This window comes from Mauremys mutica, chromosome 1, assembly GCF_020497125.1.
Source record: "Mauremys mutica isolate MM-2020 ecotype Southern chromosome 1, ASM2049712v1, whole genome shotgun sequence".
Classification (NCBI taxonomy): Eukaryota; Metazoa; Chordata; order Testudines; family Geoemydidae; genus Mauremys; species Mauremys mutica.
Window position 1 is genome coordinate 276,576,928 of NC_059072.1, and position 7,899 is coordinate 276,584,826.

The following is a 7,899-nucleotide window of genomic DNA, read 5'->3' on the forward strand; positions in this document are numbered from 1 at the left end:
CTGGGCAGCCGTCCTATCCAGCGTGGCGGGGGTCAGGGCAACTGGACGGCCATGTAGGGCAGCCACCTGTCCCAGTCTGGGGAAGTCATGCATCAGGAGTCTGGAGCAGCTGCATGGTGGGAGTCCAGGATCAGGGTCCAGGCTGCTGCTGCCCTGCTGCCCAGCCCGTGTGGTCCAAGTAACAAATTATGTGTCACATATGCAGCCCACAATGTGTAATTAGGTTTGCCAGATGTCCGTTTTTTGACTGGAACAGCCACTCTAAAAGGACCCTGGCATCTCCAGCTCCATTAAAAGTCCGATTGGCAGCACAGCAGGGGCCCGGGGCTAAGGCAGGCTGCCTACCTGCCCTGGTTCCATGCTGCTTCTGGAAATCGCTGCCAGGCCCCCATGGCCCCTAGGCACTGAGTCAGCAAGGGACTGGGAGGCTCTGCACACTGTCCTCACCACAAGTACCATCTCCGTAGCTACCATTGGCCGGGAACCATGACCAATGGGAGCTGACTGGAGCGGTGCCTGCCAATGTGAAGGCAGCATGCACTGTGCAGAGCCACCTGGCCACTCATGCACTTAGAGGCTGCAGGGACCTGGCGGCCGTGGACCTGGCAGCCACTTCTTCATACCCATGGTAAGCACCGCCAGGACCCCACACACACTCCCTCACCCCAACCCCCTGGTCCAACCTGGAGCCCTCTCCTGTACCCCAACCCCTCATCCCCGACCCACCCCCAGCTGGAGCCCTCACTCCCCTGCACCCCAACCCCTTGGCCCATACTTCCTATCTTTCCTATGCACTGGGATAGTTTGCTCTTGTGCCCTTAATAATGTTTCTCTGAAAAACTGCCAGCTCTCTGGAACTGTTTTCCCCCTTAGACAAGCTTCCCATGGGAATGTACCTACCAACTCCTTGAGCTGGCTAAAATCTGCCTTCTTGAAATCCACTATGTTTCTTGAGAAGTTGCCTGGGATGCTGTTTTGACACTTCAGGTGATCATGTAACCTGGTATCGGACACCATCTTGGACTTCTAGTGTTTTTCCACTAAGAGGGGTTGGGGGTCAAACTGGGAAACAAAGGATTCCCGCCATATGCAAATCCTATTTAAGGCTTGGTTCAATCTTCATTGAATCTCCACCCAGAATGACAGCTGGAAACAGCTAGGAAACAAAGACAAAGGAGAAGGGGGTGGGGGGAGTACTGAACCTGGGCTAGGAATGGTGTCTGGCCTGTGAAGGATATACCTGGAATTTTAAGCTGCAAGCAAAAGCAGTTTGTCTTGAAGAAATTCTGCAACCTGCCTAAAAGAGCATTTAGGGTGAGAAATTACTATTTGTAGCTAATTTCTTTAGCGTATTAAGCCTAGTTTGCGTGTTTGTTTTATTTGCTCAGTAATGTGCTTTAATCTGTTTGCTATTACTTGTAATCACTTAAAATCTACCTTTTGTAGTTAATAAACATGTTTTCTCTTGATTGTAAATCAAGTATGTGTAATTCATAACTAGGGGATGGGGGAAGCTGTGTATATCTTCCTCCACATTTAGGGAGGGGGCGGATTTCATGAATTTATACTGTATAGATTTCTGTGCAGAGCAAGACAATATAATTTTGGGTTTACACTCCACAGGGTGTGTGCATTTGAATGCTGGGCAATCCCAGAGCTGAGTCTTCCTACACAGAGCTGATCTCAGTGTCTGTGTCCTTTTGCAGCTGGGTGTAGCCCTACCTGTGTGTGTGCACTGCAGGATGGGATTAAAGGAGTTCAGGCTGGTGGAACAGGCAGACTCAGTGGGACCCCAGTACATCAGGTGGCACAGATACATCAGTGTGTGTGTGTGTGTGTGTGTGTGTGTTTGTGTGTAGGTAACCTGTCACAGTAGTAAAAAAAATTCTTCAGGATTAAATGATGGCACAAAGAGTAGAATTACTAAAATTGGTAGAAAATTTATGAAAGTAGATTCCCAAATGGCTGATTAAGGCATGATCAGATGCTGGCAGGCACATATAAAGCTGATCCATTTTCCCCAAAGATCTCTTCCCATCACCCTCCCTGATAGTGGAAACTCTACTGTCAGCATCATCTGAACAGCCCTCTTTTGACCCACACATCCATATAATATCTAAGTATTGCTGCTTCTTCCTGCATAAGATCTCAAAGATGCAACCTTTCTTGGCTGCCCACACAGCCAAAAAACTCATCAAATCGCTGGTCATCTTGTGCCTTAGCTACTGCAATCTCCTTCTGTCATAGGTTTATTCCCCACTTTGAACTTTAGCATCCACAAGATGGGGACCTGCATGGACTCCTCTAAACTAAAATCCTCGTTCAGATCTGGTACGCTGCCACCAGCTAGAAATTCCAGTGTCTAGCACACTCCCTGTTCCCCCAAAACTTTCCCTGGGGAACACAGATCCAAGCTCCTTGGGTCTTAACACAAAGGGAAATAGCCCATTCCCCCACCTCCCCCTCCCTCATCTGTCGGGAGAGATCACCTTGATTCAAACTCCTTGAATCAAACAAAGAGGGATTCTCTTTCCCCCCTCCTCCTCCTCTTCCCCTGAGATTCCAAACAAGGGAAGAAATCAATCAGGTTCCAAAAAGAAAAGATTTTATTAAAAGAAAGAAAGAAAGTACACTATCTCTGTAACACCAGGATGAAAAGATTACAGGGTCTAGCTTATAAAACCAGAGAGACTTCCCTCCCCCCTTTTCTCAGGATAATCAAAAGTAACAGCAAACAGAAATAAAGAGATTTCTCCAGCCAACACACATTTGCAAATACAGAAATTAATTATAAGACTAACCCGCCTTTCTAATACTCACTATATTGAATAGAAGAGAATACTTCAGGAAGCTTGGAGAGCCTGGATATACATCTGGCCCCTCTTAGATCCAAAGAGAGAACACACCCCAAACAAAGAACACAAACAAAGACTTCCCTCCACAGAGATTTGAAATTATCTAGTCCCTTGATTGGTCCTCTGGTCAGGTGTCCGTCAGGTTACTGAGCTTTACAGGTAAAAGAGACCTTAACCCTTAACTATCTGTTTATGACACCTTCTCACTAGCCTTCATGCCTATACTCTGACAATGTCATCTGCCTCATAAGCTCCCTCACTGAGTCACCTCCTTCATCACATCACATCAAACCAAACCTTCTTGTACTAATCTTCAAAATCCCATTTAACTCCATCTGCCCAATTTGTCCTATTAGTTTATCGTACGGTCAGCACTTCCCTTCATTTAGCCAGGAATGTATGCCCGCATTGCCCACCTGTCTGCCTCTTCCACAAGCACGTTTTCCCTCTCCCATTCTACTCCTTACTCATGGGAAAATCTTTCAGTCAAAATCTATAAAGCATACACTTTACTCTCCTTCATGATCTTCCCTTAAACTCACCTCCACTGTAAGGAAAGAAAAAAATTACCATCTGATAATATCTAAGCAGGTGGCAAATGGTGATTACCGCTACTGGCTAGTTCAAAAATTGCACCCACAGCTAGTCTGTGGTAAAACATCCTTAAAAATATCTACTTACCTCTCAGTGGAACTACTTAGCATCAGGCACATACTTAGGTACCTTGTTGAATTGGGAATTAGGTATTTGTACTGTGCCTAAGACAATGGGACCTCAGCCTGGTTCTTCTTTTTCTTTTCTGTGTCATTAAAACAACAACCATATATGTTCAAGTGTAAGCTGGCAACACAATTAATTGTTTTCAGTGTTGCAGAGTGGATGGCAGAGATACCACCAGGATATGATCATTTGGAACATTGGTTGACAAGATATTCCATAGTTTCAAGTCCATTTCCACAGTCACAAATAGGACTGTCAGTCCCCATTTATCAAGGAGGTAGGCACATCTGCCATGTGATATAAATCAAAATGGACTATATTGTCATGGGAGGAAAAAGCCACTACATTCTACAGTTGGGTCCATGATGAGATATTTGTTCAGGATGTTGGCATCCTTCCACCTTGCTCACCATTGACCTCTGGTTGGGGGGCGGGGGCATATGAGGCTTTGCTCTAAAGTCACACCAAGATTGTGGGCTTGTGCCTTATCTACTGGCCTCAGAAATCCACACACAGTTTTACTCTAACTTTTCAATTATTTAAATGATATGCTGACACAACAGTCTTGATATGGTTTGATTTTAGTTACCAGTGTAAGAAATATTCTTGCATGGTTTTAAGGTCCTTGGTTCGGATTTGTTCTTTAATGAGAACATAAGAATGGTTACACTGGGTCAGATCAATGGTCCATCTAGCCAGTCTCCTGTCTTCCAAAAGTGGCTGGTGCAGATGCTTGAAAGACAATGAACAGAACAGGACAATTCTCAAGATCTCCCTCCCCTGTCATCCAGTCCCAGCTTCTGGCAGTCAGATGCTTTAGGACACTTGGATCATGGGGTTGCATCCCTGGCTAATAGCTAAGGATATGTTTTTGTCATAGAAGTAACAAAGTCTGTGACTTTAAGAGACCTCCATGACTTCATTGACTTCAGCCATATGCCCCAGGACAGTAGAGATGGGGCTGCCTGCTCCCCGCTCCCCTGAGAAGTGGGGTTGGGGCTGCCATGAATTAGTGTTTATTGTCCGTGACCTGTGTCTTTGACTTTAACTAAAAATAATTATGATAACATCTTAATCTTACTAATAAGAATTGATGGACCTTTTTTTGAACCCAGCTATACCCAGTTTTGAACCCAGTTATACTTTTGGCCTTCACAACATCATCTGACAATGAGTTCCACAGGTTGACTATGCATTGTATGATGAAAACTTCCTTATGTTTGTTTTAAACCTGCTGCCTATTAATTTCATTGGGTGACTCCTGGTTCTTGTTTTATGTGAAGGGGTAAATGACAATTCCTTATTCACTTTCTCCACACCATTCCCCTCTCCCCCAGTCCACTTTTGTAAGCTTTTTTTAATATCCACTCATATGGAAACTGTTCCATACCCCTAACCCTTTTTTTTAAACCCCTTCTCTGTACTTTTTTTTACAGTTCTAATATACCCTTTTTTTGAGATGGGAACCAGAACTGTAAGCATATTCAAGATGTGGGGGTACCATGTATTTCTATATTAGCAAGATGATATTTTCTGTCTGCTTATCAATCCCTTTTATAATGGTTCCTAACATTCTGTAAGCTTTCTTGACTGCCACTGCACCATGAGCAGAAGTTTTCAGAAAGTTGTCCAAAATGATTCCAAGATCTTTCTTGAGTGGCAAGTTAATTGGAGCTAGCGAACAAGAGCGGCTAACAGGGGAGTTTTGTGAGGGAGTTCTCCAGGAGAAGGAGGAGCAATTATATGACCCTTGGGGTAAGTTCATTGTCTGTAGTGTGTGTATTTGTGTTTGCTGCTTGACTGAAATATACCGTGTGATCTATTTGTGCTGGGGCACCGTGTGCTGAGCCTACCAGCCTGATAGACAAGGCTGAGAGCTTCTTAACAAGGCTTTGATCCCTAAGCCCTTTAGCACCCACCAACACTTAACCAGGGGGAAAGGCTACTCAGGAAGACCAGGGCTTTAAAAATCCTACTTCTAAGCAACCAGAGGAGCTTAGTGAACAACAACAGCTAACAGGGGAGTTTTGCAAGGCCGTTTAGAGGGGAAACATGAGGGGGGCTAGATACACTTAACATTCTTTAAACTCCAGAGGGGTAGCCGTGTTAGTCTGGTTCTGTAGAAGCAGCAAAGAATCCTGTGGCACAGGATTCTTTGCTGATTCTTTAAACTTAAAACTGAAAACATCTCCTGATAAAAACAAAACAACAACAAAGGAACGAGCTTCAGGAGTAAAAAGAGAGTGCAGGCAGATGTACAACAACAGAGTGGGAGCTATCCAGTTTATTGCATCTGATGCAGCATGTATGATTACCTGCCCTATGGGCAGATGGTGTATGTGTGCATTCAGTGCAAGGAGCTTCTGACCCTCAGAGACCATGTACAGGCTTTGGATACCAGAGTGGCTGGACTGGAGGAGCTAAGGGAGACAGAGAGTTACATATATAAGACTTTCTGGGACACAGTATAACAGTCCCACACCTGGGCTGACAGCCTCTGTGCTGTTGAGGAGGATGAAAGTCTCAGGGAAGGAGAACTTCCAGCTGGAGCAGAGGGAAATGATCTCATAGTTGGGATCCTCCTTCCAGATGATGCTGTGGTATCCTCTTGCACTGAGGATATCTCTACGGGGGAGGGGATTCCAGGTATTAGAAAGAAACGGGTATTAGTAATAGGAAATTTGTTCATTAGAAACATAGATAGCTGGGTTTGTGATGACAGGGAGAACTACATGGTGACTTGCCTGACAGGTGCGAAGGTTGCGGATCTCTCAAGACATCTAGACAGACTTATGTGTAGTGCTGGGGAGGAGCCAGTGGTTATGGTACCTCCATGGTAGCATTCTCTGAAATGCTTCCAGTTCACGCACAGGACCAGTTACACAGGCAGAACTGCAGGGTCTCAATGAGTGGATGAGACAATGGTGTAGGGAGGAAGGGTTTAGGAACTGGGGAAACTTTTGGGAAAGGGCGAGCCTATAAAGGAAGGATGGGTTTCACCTAAATGAAAATGGAACCAGATTGCTGGTACTTCAAATTAAAAAGGTCATAGAACAGTTTTTAAACTAAGGGCTGGGGGAAAGCTCTACCGTTTTGTTGCCCAGTCATCTAGTTTTGTGAGATCCCTTTGTAACTCTTTGCAATCTGCCCAGGACTTAACTACTTGAGCAATTCTGTATCATTTGCAAACTTTGCTTTTCACTTTTAATCCTCCTCGCCCCCTGATCACTTATGAATATGTTGACCAGCATTGGTGCAAGTACAGCTCCTTGGTAAGTAAATTCTATACCTGTGCTTTCAGAGCAATGTCCTCAGCATAGGCACATTTCTGTGTTGACATTTGAGGAAGGTTGCTGGTGTAAATATGAAACAGGTTGAGTGCTAGGACTGGTCTCTGTGGTAGGCCATTGTTGAAATGTGGCCTTTTCACCAAGTAAAACCATGAAACCTATGACAACGAGAACTTCTCCAAATAATTTTATCATTGCAGTCCATGGCTTTCAGAAGAATGCTATTCCACCATACAGTGTTACAAAAGGTAGATAAGTCTAAGAAAGGAGCCCCATTCTTGAGTTTTTATTGGAATCCCACCTCAATGTGTGTTGTTAAGGCTAATACTTGATCGGTGTAAGTGTGGCCTGGTCAGAAAGCCATTTGTTCATTTGGTAACATTGCTTCTACAAATGGCATGATCCTGGTCAGCAATATTCTCTCCATGAGTTTGTATATCATGCAGAGGAGTAATATGGACCAGTGTGATGGTTGGAAATATGGGCTCAGCAAGGACAATGACCAGTGTCCCATGCCAGATACTTGGGGTAAGCTCTGGAATGAATATTGGAGAACAGTGCTTTCAGCCATGTCTGTTCTTGGATTCCAAGTGTGTTGTTGCTGTTGTTTTAAGAAATTTTGGAAAGATGACTTCAGCTCCTGTTGCTTTCCTAGCTTTTGTAAGTGAGGCAGCCTTGTTTACCTCTTCAAGTGAAAGGCAATGATGGGGGAGATGAGGCAGGTAGTAACCTGATTGCTTGTCAGAGCTCTCTGTACACTTTGCACTTAACAGACTTACCCCCTGGTACTTTTGATTCATAAGAAGTATTCTTCCAACTGCATCAGCTGTGGCATCAGGGTTTTGATGTTTCATTGAGTTTGCAGCCCCAAGCTGATGCAAAAATAGCCAAACTTTACAACTAGACTGAGTAAAGTCCAGAGCTTCAATTGTCTCGATACATTTTTGACAGAGAATTAAATGCAGTGACTCTACTAGGAATTTTGAGCTTTTTGGGTCACCAAATGTTTGGTATGGTTTTAATAGCTTTTCTGT